Below are 13,782 nucleotides of genomic sequence, written 5' to 3'. Positions count from 1 at the left end.
GGGTGCACAACTTCCTCCTTAGCCTGCTGCAGAACCTTTCACACGCCAGTGTCTCACTGAAAATTATCTGGTAAATACTATGGGCAACCCTTAATCTATTACTGAAGTTCATTAGAAGAAGCTGCTGATCAAAATGTATATAAAGTGGGATACCTAAACTGCCCAGCCCTGCCTCCTGAGGAGTAGCCTACCAACAGCTTCCTTCTGCAAATACTCATGAATGGCGTATGAGAAGTTACTCATGATCAAGTTTTTTTCCTAAAATCCATGGCTTACACAAAAACTTTTGCTTGTAAATTAACTCAGTTGGAAATATTAACTAAAATGCCAGGAAAACAAAGTCAATCCCTTAAAAGTTCAAATGACTATTTGTCACAAACGTTTCACCTCTACTAATGAACTGCAAAACTGAATGATAGAAAATGCAAAACTGTATTATGTTTAGCAGTTAACATTTTAATAAGGAGGAGATTAGCAATTTTTAATACCACCAGTGCTTTGTTATATACAGTAGCACAATAACTGAATATTTTAATTGCTAATTATTTAGACCTCATTCAGTTCTCACTCAGGCAAAACTCCCATTGAGGGACTCTTGCCGGAGAAAAGAGCTACAGGATTTGTTTTACTGTAATTTGAAAAAACTTTATCTATCATAAAAACTATCAAGTTATAGTGAGACAAAAATCATTAAATCCTTAGCAATATTAAATTCTACTGAAAGTCCCACTGACTCTCAACGCCAATGTTTTCATATTAAGTAAAATAGATAATTGCAGTTTACCAGTTGTAACTTACCTGTGTAATTTATGCCTAGATATGCTGGTGGCTCTTAAAGAGGTCTAATAATGTTTTGATTCCTCTTACCATATCCCTCCTTTTCTCCTGTGGGAAATCTCAGTTCAGATGTGATAAGGAAACAGCATTTCCAAACAATTATGATATCAAAACCTTCAGAAACACAAACATGAGCGTTTGCTTTTACCTTTAGACTTCGGCCTCCAAAAGGGTTAAGAGCAGCTCTCAACACTTCTTTCTTATGCTGCTGTAAAGAAAAGAAATGCATATGTTTAGGGATTTGCACACAAAAACCCCGTGAGTTTCCATAACAGTCAAATAGCTGGTGTTCAGTGGGAGAAGTGGGTGGAATGCTGTACATGTATAAACATACAGCTATCTGAAGGAAGACAAAACAAAGTCCTACACATTCACATGTAGTGCACAGGTGACAAACAAACTAAATGTACTAGCATTTCAAGCGTCACGTTAAGCACATGCTTCAGAGAGGAAAGTTATACAGCTGGACACAAAATAACTAGGGAGCCATTTCTAAGACTCCATGCTTCAAAAAAGTAAATCTCATTTTCTTCTATTAAGTGTAGTTTCATTCCTCTTAGGGATAAAAGCAAATGCGTGTCACAACCAAAGTTTTGCCACCCATGTTTGTCATTCAAATGCATTAGGAAAAAGTTACAGCTAAGTTCTCTGACAGGTCAAAAGTCTGAGGAGTTTATTTTTTTGTTTTTAATGAAAAATGTGTATAACATTTTCACATTTTCAAATAAAAATGGCTTTAATGACTAAAATGTTCAGAAAACCTCTCCACAGGCTGCATTGAGAAAAAAAAGAACTAAAAGCAGACTTGCTATCATATGCTGGTAACTACCAAAATGTTCAGAAGTGGCTGTCATACAGCCGAGGAAAGACAAAGCATTTTGAAGACTGGAAGTAGGAGTTGGGCACGCTCCTTCACCAGTTCAGAATATGGTTTGGGACCAGATTGGCATAGTTTCTAATTCCTGTTATACGAGGTTGACTTAGATTACAGTGCTCAAATCAATTCCAGTCAGGCTTCCTCAATCCTCGCAGGACCAGTGAGATCCCCTTGTTCCCCTCAAGTGCTGACTTTCCACCTGAGAACCTGTGCCCAAAACTAATGCCAGCTTGAGTATGGCAGGACTAACTAAGACTACTGGTATTAACAATATATTAAAAAAAATTATCCAAAAATACAATTTTAGATAAATTACTAAAATATTTTTAAATCATTAAATGGTTTATATATTATAAAAATAATCTATATATTTTGCTAGTGGAGGTTCTTCACAGCTAGCCGTGAAGACATTTTAACTACTGGGACTACAGGCAAGAACAGATTACTTATCAGAAATAAACTGATCTTTGGAGAACCTTTACTTATTTAGAAAGAAAGCACACAAAGTGTTGCCTTCTCAAATAAAGAAGATATAACACCAGTAGACTTTCAGGTTTGGCGTTTTGTTTCCAAGCCTTGACTTCCCACCAGATCCTGGCTACTAGTCTGTTTCTTTCTCTGAGACATCCTCATAATTTCTTTTCAGATCTCGTCATTTTCCTCTTGTTTTCTGGGTGATTTCTACCTCTGGTCATTACAAACAAACAATGCCTCAGCAGCATCTGCAGAAATTTCCCTATGGCAATCCCCCAGCCTTGGGTGCGTTGGTCCTGAGTGCAGTCAGCACAGTCTGCTGGATGGCAGCTTCCCCTGTTTTCAGGGAGGAAGGTTTATTTTGCTTGATCTAAGGCTGTGCAACAAATGCTTCATCTTTCCTAAGGTCTGCAGTTGCCTGAATAGAGACAGGCTCGCTGGACAGCAGCTGTTAGCACTTTCCAGCATTACACAAGGATGGTCTGGAACAGTCTGTCAGTTCTGCACAGACAATGAATAAAGCAAAGCAGAAGGCCTAGATATTGAGTAATGAGGATCAGATTTTGACCTTTAAATGCTGCTGGATGGATTGCACGAGGATATGTTTGATTCAAGCGATACTATTAGGTACAAAATTGTACTGTTTGCCTAATGTCTACTGTATCTACCACCTGAACCACTCTGCTTGCTGGCACACTACGTGCTGCAGCAAGAGATGGCTCTGCTGAATGAGCCCAGTAAGAGAGGGTGGTACTGGGGAGCCTGGGAGAGCTGAAAAGCATGGAAAGAGCATGGGAAAATCTGATTGCAAGGTGCAAGAGAAAATTCTGTATTTTAAAACCCATTGATCAGTCAGATCTCCAGCAGCGTTTAGACTTCTCAAGCTCTGCAAACGATTAAATCCAAGTCAAAAGCCTCAGTTTCTCTTCTCTGGCCCACTGGCATTTGAAATTTTGTACAACTACTCGTGATGACAAGCTGCCCTCTTGTCAGCTGTGATTTTTGCCAGAAAGTGCTGTACAAGAGTCTGTATAACTGCTACAGTTATTTTATTTTTGCAATCATTAATTGATCCTTTCTAAACATTTGAATGCCTGAGTTTAATTAGTGGCAACATTTCTGCTACAGTTTTTAAATCTATTTTTAGACATGATTTAAATTAATCAAGCCTTATACTTGAGATGGTAATTTGTTGGACCAAGACAGCTGTTTCCAGGCCATACACTTTGTTTTCAAATCCAACCTCCATGTTTAAACCTTTAGTGGTTTAACTTAGACCAACAGCTTATTGGTGATTCAAATTGTATCACATGAAGTAACACCCTCAAAATCTGATGCATTTGTATGACATCAGTGGAGTGAAAAACTCTGCACACAACTCAGGAAACCACTTCGGTTTTTTCACTTTTACATGAAAGTTAACTCCATGTACTAAGCAAAGGTGAATACTTTACAGCATAGGCTCACTAGAGGCTTACTGGGCTCAAAGCTGCAAGTCTATCTCAGTCCTCAGAGAGGCTTGAGGTAGGTTATGGGGATTTCCTAGAAGAATGTGCTTTTCACAATGACGTAAATGAGGTACATTTATTAACTCTGCTTTTTAAATATCTAACCAGAATGAGATCTACCACAAAACTAATTAATATAGAAATGGATAACTTAAACAGTCCTAAATGAAAAATGCCTCTTCCACTATGCTAATTGCTTGTACAGTAACAAGAGCATCCTGTACTGCTGAAAATGCAAACAAGAAGAACTATACACACTTGTTCATTTCCTTATGTTGATGCCTTATAGGCTGCATGGACTTCTGACATTTGCTACTAATGCAAAAAACACTGTTCAGTGACCTAGCATCAGATTTAGAGAAACCAAGATAAATACATTCCATTCAAGAAAATGTAATGAATGTGCCAATATTATTTACATTTTCTTCAAGATTATGGTGTGGGGGGGGAAATATTATAGGATGGTAACTCTTCTCTTTTTAAGATTCTACATTTAAGAACAAAATTAAAAGAGTAAGATAAATTATATTAGCATCACTCCAGTTCAATTCCTTCCAAACATAATCATCATACATACAAACTAAACTCCAGCAGCAAGTGAATGAAAGAAATCACTTATTAATTTTAGTTTATTAATGCTATAAATATAGGAGCCAAAAGGATCTCAGACATGATTCACTGTGAAAGTACACATTAATCTCTTGGTCTCTTTTGAGATTCAACCTGGCATGAAACTTGGGCAAAGTATATTCTCAGCAAAATGGACAGTGCATCCCAACAATGTTCTTAAAAAAAAATAAGATTCGTGTGAGAATTTAATGTTTGTGGAAAAGTCTTATCTGGCAGACTTAGAGCTTGAAATGCCCTCATCTCCAGGGCAGCATTTCTAGCAGGAGAACAGATTGTCTCACACAGGCTCACCACTACCATGCAGCTTTGAACTGAGGGACCATGTTCAGTGGTCAGTTTTGTGGCTGGTTCAACTTTTCACTGGACTTACAACCACAGGGCAATTCTTACTGACTGTAATGTTTTTTGTGATACTATTTTGGTCCACTGAGAACTAGAGTTGAGATCTCTTTAACTTTTCTCAAGAGTCAAGCTTGTCTGTCTGGGGGGAAAAAACCAGAATAAATCAAGTGACTAGCATTAAATTCCATGACGAAGACATTGTCTGAAGAATTTCTGAAGACAACTGCCCACAGCAGACCACTGACCTGGTCTGAAAGTGTAAGATAATGAACTGGACACGATTTGGCTTATTTGTGGGAAAGAAGGCTTTGTACATGTACAGAAAAAATTTAAAGAAACAACAGTGTTAACAGTTCCATTCTTCACACATGAAAAAGTCTTTCAGGAAACAATTTAAGTTCCCTGTGCACTGCTAAAATCTATTTGAAAAATACTGCCTGCCCATATTTATCTCTGTGGAAGACTTGGATTAACTGTCTAGGCTCGGGACAAAATGATCTTTGAAGGCAACAGTCATGTGATGGAAAAAAGGGAGCATCTGTAATGCTGTCTGCGAGGTTCATATGGCTTAACTTCATGTACATAAGTTTATTTAAACAGAAATCATCACCTGGAACATGAGAAGCAAATGGCATTTTTAATATCAGAGGTACTAGCAACGAGCCTGTGTATTTCTTCAAAAGGAAATACCAGTGCAGACAGTGAATTAAAACATGCCATGGTAACAGATGAAGACTTCAACTGTCAACAAAATCAGGCTATTAATTTTCACATAAACAGTCTTTTTAAATCCTTGATTTTTAATATACAGTCCAAAGATCACTTCTCACATTTCAGCAGCTTTTGTCTTTTAATGCCGATCCCTTCAACTGACTTTTCACACAGCCCTGTGCTTTGTCTCCCCTTTGGAAAAGGTGAGTGAAAATATCAAATGATATCTTATTCTGCCAAGACCAAAGGAACAGTTCAAACATTCAAAAATATTAGGCAGTGGCTTTACTTAAGGTAGGAAGAGAATGTGATTAGCAGTGGGCAGGGGAGGCGGGGGGGAACCAAACCCAAATCCAAACCTCTTCTCATTCTCTGTTTCAACCTATGCATTGGTCTGGACTATGTAAAACAACAAGCAAAAATTACTGGATGGAAAACACAGAATTATTTTGCTTCTCATCACATTCTCTTCTCAAGTGACGGACACTCAGATTCAAGAGGAGCCTGGGAAGCTGTTGGCCTGTTCATTGCCACTGAAAGCAGAGGTGCCCAGACTGATCCACTTGGACTAAACTGTTGCCTGCCACAGGATGCAGTCTCTCAATGGATGGTTCTAAATGTGTCTAGGAGAGCAACTCACGCTGCTGTGGCCTCTCTGTACCTCCTCAAAAGACAAGGATTTCAGACTGTACATCTGTCAGCTTACAACATCTCCCCAGACTGTAGCTCACTCAAACAAGAAAACAGACACACAGTGTGTCTGTTACTGATCTTTTCCTTCAAATTTCTGTGCTATTTCTGAAATGGAACAAGGCTGGAACTTTCCTTTGACTGAGATGAACCAAATGTCACCTCATACCAAAGAGAGACTTCTCTGTCTCTGGTCACTGGAAATACAAAGTAAGAATCAAAGGTGCTGCTTTTGTCTGAAAAATCATTATCACCTTTAAAATTTAATTCCCTTAAATCACTAGAGATTAGTCTGGAGGAATGAAGAAGGGAAGTGAGAGATGACAATTCTCCATTCTCTCCAGAGATTATGTGTCCCTACAGATTTTGTTTCCTGTGCAGTACTTAACTCCTTGATGCCTTTTCTCTCATGATCTCTTCCTTGGGAGAAACTTCTTCAAATTTAAAAATCAGAACATGAGCCAAGTAAATAAAAATAAATAAATAAAGTTCAATGCCTATAAAAAGTACACAGACTAACCTGGTTAATTATTAACAAGTAAACATAACAAATTCTGAATTATTTACTTAATCTTTTTCAGCTACAAACCTCAGACTTTTAGAGCATGAAATACATGCTTTATTTTAGGACACAAACCAGGTATTTTATAAGGCTGTGGACTTTTTTTTTTGGAGTTGGAGCTGTTTTGAAGAATACACGTTTCTTATTAACCCCCAAATACCTTCCTCTCACCAAACCATGCTGGAATTTTAAATACAGAAATAAGAGTTTTAGTATAAAGATCCTGTATTCATGTGTTTGTTAGTGAATAGGATGGCTGTTTCTGAATTGCAGCTGAGCAAAAATAAGATTCCTGTGAGGCATATGCACCTTCCCCAGCTTCTGTACATCTGCTAGGAAGATGCTAGATGCAGAGGGAGAACCTGGTGAAAGTTCCAGACAGAAATTCTACAGCAAAGGATGAAATAGCCCCAGCACAATCACATTTTCTTTACTGAATAAAGCTACCCTGCTGAAGCAAACCTTATCTGTGCCACAAGCAAAAAAAGGTCATTGCCACCGGTCCCCGAGGTTCCGACGAGATGTTGTTCTAGGCTGGACCTCCAGCTGGGCCCATCTTTATGTTCTCCCTTCTGACACATTGTTCTGCCTAATGCAGTGCAGATGTGGCACAGCCTTCCCAGGTGATATGCTGCAAATGAGGCAAGTTCAAAGTTCCTTGCTGGATAAAACAAGTGACATTTCTTTACCTGCTGAAGTTAGCACAGACCCTTTGAAGTCCCCAGCATTCAGCAGTGTAAAACAACGCCATCTCCTCCTCAGTAACCTCAGCCCATCATACAGTCACAACTTTTTGTCGGAATGGTAATATCATCATCATCATCACCATGGCAGAAACATGGCTGTGTATCTAGGAACTTTTCTTAACTAGCATTTCATTGAAATTATTCTGTAATATTGCCTTTGGAGCACTGGATTAATGAAGACATACCACAAAATCACAGAATGTGCTGAGTTGGAAGGGACATACAAGGATCATCAAAGTCCAACTCCTGGCCCTGCACAGGACACCCCAAGAATCACACCATGTGCCTGAGAGCATTGTTCAAATCCTTCCTGAACTCTGTCAGGTTTGGTGCTGTGACCACTTCCCTGGGGAGCTGTTCCAGTGCCAGTTCACACAGTAATATTTCCTCAGCCTTGATACAAACGTGAAATCTGATAACATATTTATTAATCTACTCTTAATTGCTCTAATGGTCAAACATTGTTTGTTTTTCCCCCTGGTTTTAGATCTTAACAATTTTGTCAATATTTATGTACTATACTTTTTTTTTTTTTTTTTTTGCCTACCAAAGCCTTGAAAAGGTGCAATTCAGGAGATGAGACAGTTAATCATAGAGTTGGCTTAGTCTCTAATTTAGGTGGCCTACTTATGTTAGCAACATTTTATTAGCACATTATGCTGTGTATTTAATATTTAGTACACTGTATGAGAATGGTTTACTGTGTACTGCTCACATAAATGACTTACAAATTCTATTTGACACATAGAGAAGAGTGTATAAGTAATACATGTATTTCTGAGTATACCTAATGCTACAGAAAATAAGGATAAGCAGAAGACATGTAGAGAAAACACTAAAATGTATCTTTGATGGACTTAAAGGCTAGCTTACAAACACTTCAGTAGACAAAAGGTGCAGCATTAGGGATATGTGCACAATGCCCATCCCTTCTTTAACTTTTATTTCAAATCTTCCTCTGGAAGCCTCAGCTGAAGGAAAAGGATTTTCATTCAAAATTGCTGAAGTCTCACAATGGAAACAATTGCAACAAAACATACAGCAAATCCTTCCACAACCTTTTGTACTTTACTAGACCCAGAAGACAAAGTAGGATCTTTCTTTGAGTTTAGAAGTGCTTTCAGGACATTTTTCAAGAGGCAGATAAGTTAGCTATGTCCTCATGAATTATGCAGCCTTTCCAGTGTGTACTTACACAATGCTAGCTGGAAGCCCCTGGGAAGGATGCCCAGTGCATATGAGCAGCAGGTGGTACCAAAGGAGAATCGCTCAGCCAAAGCAGATCCAAGTTTTCCTTGGAGAGCTGGAGAGCAGCTCTGAGCAGAGATCCCAGTTATCTGGTATAGCTGTAGCTATTTTGGTTATATTGGTGTTCAGAAATTACTGGAAAGGAGATTTTGACTTTAGTCCTTAGTTAGGAGGAAAAGTATACTGGTTTTCATGCTCCTTCTATTTACAAAGTGAATCAAAGCTACACCAGCAGGCACCTGTAAGGGCCAGAAAGGGGAAAATCACAGAATCCTTCAGCCTGACATGAATCAGCCCTATGTCAAAACACCCATAAGCAGTCCTGGTGCAATTCTTACACTTGATCTCTAACTAGTAAAGCCTTCACATTTATCAGAAATATGTTTTTCTGGTATCAATGAACAGGTGAATGTAACAGAGTGAAGGAAGGATGATAACCTCCCAAGACAAGTGGTCTCCAGTTGACTCTGAAGCTCAGGATACTCCAGTTAAGAAACAAAAGGTCATCAAAAGGCAAGAAAACTTGCTTGTAATCAGTTTCAGCTTTTCGTATTTCTTCTGCTGTGTAATTTGTCAATATATCTATCAATCCTTTCATAATAAGGTTGCTAAGACAGATGCTAAGACTTCAGTAAATACCAAATTCCTTTTCTGCAAAAATAGATGATCACAGCAAAAGCATTTTTTTTTTCTGCTGGTGAAGTATTTGCAGCATTATTACAAAGGACTCTTACTGTTTATTAAAATCCCTGACAAAATATCAGTTCCAAAGCTTTTCCTACTATCATCAGTCGATGTTTGTCAAGTGACATTCAAAACAATTTTATTTTTAAAAACAGAAACAAAACAAAATTGAGCCTATTTTCCATTCTTTTTATTCTTGTACTTTACTGAATTTTTCAATATTACTCCAATACTTGTATAAGACTTACATGGCATACCTAAAATGCCTCACAACAGAAAAATTTAGTTCACATTTCCTCTAGGAAAAAAACCACAAAACAAAACAATCTACAATACCTCTTAGAAAATGTATCTTTCCCCAGTTATATTCAGTGGGGAACATTAAAAATTCAATATTTGCCACTTTGCAATGATGTCTGGACACAAAACAGTTCCTTCATGTTGCAATAGGTTTGTCTAGTCTAAACATAAAGGGAATTAGAACAAAAATACACATTTGAAACAGTACTAAATGTGACAACCACAAAATATCTTCTATCCTGACAACACTCTTCCCCTTATTTTTTCCAGTCATTTCTACCATTCATTACAGATACAGTATTTATTTTTTATAAAGATTAATGTATAAAAACCAGTACATAGGAACCAAGTAACAAGAATGGGTCAAATTAAAAATTAATAATATTACAAAAATAACTATTGTATTAATCAATATGAAGACTGAGATGTTCAGATCTGTAGCACATTTTTAGTTCTAACATTCATTCTGCTTTAAGGACATGAGGACAGCTGATTTAGTAAAAGCCTTAGCTGAGATAACATCAATATATAGTATTTGGATTAAAACCGTGTTGGGAGCTATATTGCAAGCTAGCAGACATCTCCATTAAAAGAATGCATCATATCTTATAGGACAAATATAAGGTTTGTACAGATTAAGATCTGAAGAAACAATCCAAAAGGGGCTCCTCTTTTATCTGAAAATTCACCAGCAAAACTGAAGGGATAGTTGTGGATCAAACTTAACTATGGTTTAATCTTATCAAAACCAATAAGATTCAAGGATAAATTTAACTTACTGCTTATTACACAGCAGAGATTTTAAATTAAGAAAGCTTTAGTTCAAATATTTTCCATAGTAAAATCTGTTTCTTGAAGTGATACCCCTCAAAACATGTGATCCACTTAATATTATTTTAATAGGACCTATACATATAACTTTCATCTATATTTTTCTCAAACATGCACTGTTCTTTCATTTAATCCAGGTCAATGGATTAGGCAAGGTTTTGTCCTGTGATGTTAAAGGAGACGAACTGAAATTTCTGAAACACATCATATTCTGATAATAAATGATCTGTATTGCAGTAGAGTTTTGAGAGCACAGTGAGATTGATGTATTAGGCACTGTAGTGACACAGACTGGAAGGCAGTTGTCACTAGAAAAAAACTTTTCAGACAAGCCAGCCAAAGGGTGAAAGAGCAGGAACTACTTTTTCAGATGAGTTGAGGCACACAGATTGGAGCTCCTCAGAAAATCTGTGACAGAGTACAGTGTTGAACTTTTATCTCAGGTTACACTCCACTGCTTTAACAACAAAGCCTTCCTTCCTCTCTATTAATTAAACAGAGCAAAAAATCCCAGTATTACATCTACCCCATTAACTGAGCAATTCCAAGCATCATGCTACTTCACATTTGCATAAACCCAGTATCAAGAATCTCAAAGCACTTTAAAGCAAAGCCAAATAGAACTAGGTTATCCTCAATTTGCAAGTAGTGAAATAAAAACAGAGGCATTAAGGGTAAAGTCATCTCACCTGACTTTGGCCATCTAAAAAACACTGTGGCCTAGGCTGCTCCCTCCACCACTGGAACAAGGTGAGCATCTTGAGAGGGCAATTCTGTCTCTTCTCAGATACCTGGCTAAGTCAATCACCAAAGGAGTGTCATCCTTTCTTCTGCCTATTCCTTCCACCTAGCCTAGATGCTGAGACTAAATGCCTCATGTTTAGATGAGTGAGCTACAGATTTCTATTCCATCACGAAGTACTCCTCTATTCTCTTCCCTCTTTCCTATGAGGCAAAAAACCAGTGATGGGCAAAGGTTTGTGCTGACTAGTGAGCACACACATGTGGAAAGATAGGTGCACACTGCCAGACCTGTGAGCATATTGACAAATTACACAAACAGAACTCACTGCTTCTGGGTGCCCAGATATTTACACATTTCCAGAGGTACTGGCGACCAAACAAATGGCCATAAGTCTCTAGGTCTAGCTGAGATTTGTGCTGCTCTAAGCCCAGAGTGCAAGCCCAGAAGGAATATCCACGATGCTGTCACAATATAAATAATGCTAATAAATAAAACTCACATCAAAATGAGATTTTTTTTTTACAAGAAAGGTGATAAAAGTCTGCTATCAGACTTTGATCACAAGTCCTACTATTCAGAAAAGGGAATACTTCTGAATTTCAGTGAAAATGAATCTTTCTGTGGCTGAAATAACTTTTAAAAACCAGAAATGATTGTATAGTTTTCTCTGTCAACTCAAAGATCAGATTTAGGGATCCAAAAATGTTTGACTTTTCTATCGCAGATCTGCACGCATCAGAAAAATCTGGCACTACACTGCATGATAGGACCTTGAAGCTCTGAAGTAACTGTGAAGTGGCAGTTCAAATAGCTCTTCCAAAATGAAAACTGGTTAACACAAAATTAGAGTGATGCCTCCTCCAACATTAAAACAGACACTGGGAATGAAAAATTCGTTGTCTTCCCTCTCCCACAAAAGAATGACTTTGACTAACAGCTTCCATTCTATGCATAGAAAGTTAAGTACTGTATTTCAGTGTTTTTGCCAAATAAAGCCTGGGAAGGAGTTCTCTAAAGAAATCACAGGATGCCAATGGAGTTTTATGAAAAAATACCAGCACTTTCACTCAACCACTTTCAAAGTTCTAAAGGGAATGAGAATCAGACTTTGCAAATTCAAGCTTCTTCTCTTTCTTCAGTTCCTGGAACAAATCACTCAATCAGGTACATGGAAAAGCACTGAAGTCTCGCTTTTGAACAAAGCACTGCTGTGTGGCAAATGGGCCTGAATCCTTCAGGCTCATCCCAAGCAGAACCAATCCCAGTGAGCCAGTGCTAGGAACTCCAGCACCTCGCTCCTGCCTCCCTGCCTTGGCAGGTGCCTCTGTTCAAAATGAAAGCAAGGTGCTAACAGCAATGGTTATCTCTTATCAGCACAGAAGAATCGGCGTTTAATGCAGCAGCTAAAGAGCAACTCTCAGTGTTTCACGGCTCAGAGGCACAGGATGCGAAGGAGCTGCGCTCTGACCACAGATCCTGCCACTGGGAAGCACAGCAGCACCCGATCAGCTCATTTGTCAAAGAGCAGAAGGATCTTCCAGGGCAAGAGTAGTGGAATGGCCTTTTCTAGGAATAAATTTGCATCACAGACCTTACCACCTTCCTCCACACATGCAAAATTTATTTATTTGACCTGCCCACTGCAAACAGAGCTGAACTCAACAAAAAAAACCTATCGGGAAACCACAGTGCCTTTGAGTCTTTCTCCAAGTAATAGGATGAGAAAACAAATGGAAAAGCTCTCCGTGATGATGTGATGAATGTATCCTTACGCTGATAATGCTAACACTAATAATTCCTCCTGCAGGTACTACCCTGTCAATAACACTTTTGGACAATTTTTTTTTAAGGGCATGAACGTAATCTTAATACTTTGCAGAGTAATATCTTCACATCCATCTATGGTTAACTTTCCAAGCCAACATAATGCATATGAATTAGACCGACTGTTAATGTTTATTTTTATGGGGAGGAAGAAGAATATCTTAGCTCTGAACTTTCCACTTTTGTTAATGATTAAAAAGTTAATTAAGTATTAACTTTATTAAATTAATAATTTATATGACACACCTAAAAATTACCTACAACACATACTAGGCAAATCTGTTTGTTGTTTTCGGGGCAGGTGGATTGAGTGGATGAAGTATCCAGATAAAAAAAACCAGTTTCCAATAGAACTGTATGGAACATCTTCTATTTCTCTGAGAATAACATCTATTATTTAGTGTGGAGCAAATATGTTCAGAGGCTAAATCGTCTCTTTCAAATGACAGAGGTATTTTTTTCCCTCTTTTCGTTTAGTACAACATGCCTCTGATATACCAAAATAGCTTTTATTTAAAAGGCAATCTTTATTAGGTAATTTTTAAAATGGGAATTACAGTATGTACCAGGAAAAAATTGTTTGGCTGTTTACTTACTGATTCTTTACAGAGGCCAATTATTTTGCCAATAGGAAAGATGAAATCTGTTACAAAAAAATAAATAGGACTTATACTTTAAATCCTATTCATAGCAGAGAGTTATTTTGTTTTTAGGTCTGGTCACCTAAAAAAAAAAAAAAGGGACATTAAATTGAAGGCTGTATCATACTTCAA

The 13,782-nt window shown here is 37.8% G+C and overlaps 1 long non-coding RNA gene across 1 annotated transcript in view; it reads right to left on the bottom strand.

Annotated features, from left to right (window-relative positions):
* LOC109144161 overlaps positions 1–13,782 on the bottom strand; it is a 330,238-nt gene that overhangs the window by 270,454 nt on the left and 46,002 nt on the right. The window contains exon 2 of the long non-coding RNA XR_002044738.3: positions 986–1,045. This is a non-coding gene — a long non-coding RNA (uncharacterized LOC109144161). The remainder of the gene's footprint in view (positions 1–985; positions 1,046–13,782) is intronic.

Source organism: Corvus cornix, chromosome 1, assembly GCF_000738735.6.
Source record: "Corvus cornix cornix isolate S_Up_H32 chromosome 1, ASM73873v5, whole genome shotgun sequence".
NCBI lineage: Eukaryota > Metazoa > Chordata > Aves > Passeriformes > Corvidae > Corvus > Corvus cornix.
Note: the sequence above shows the minus strand (reverse complement) of the source record. Positions and strands in the feature narration are given on the sequence as shown.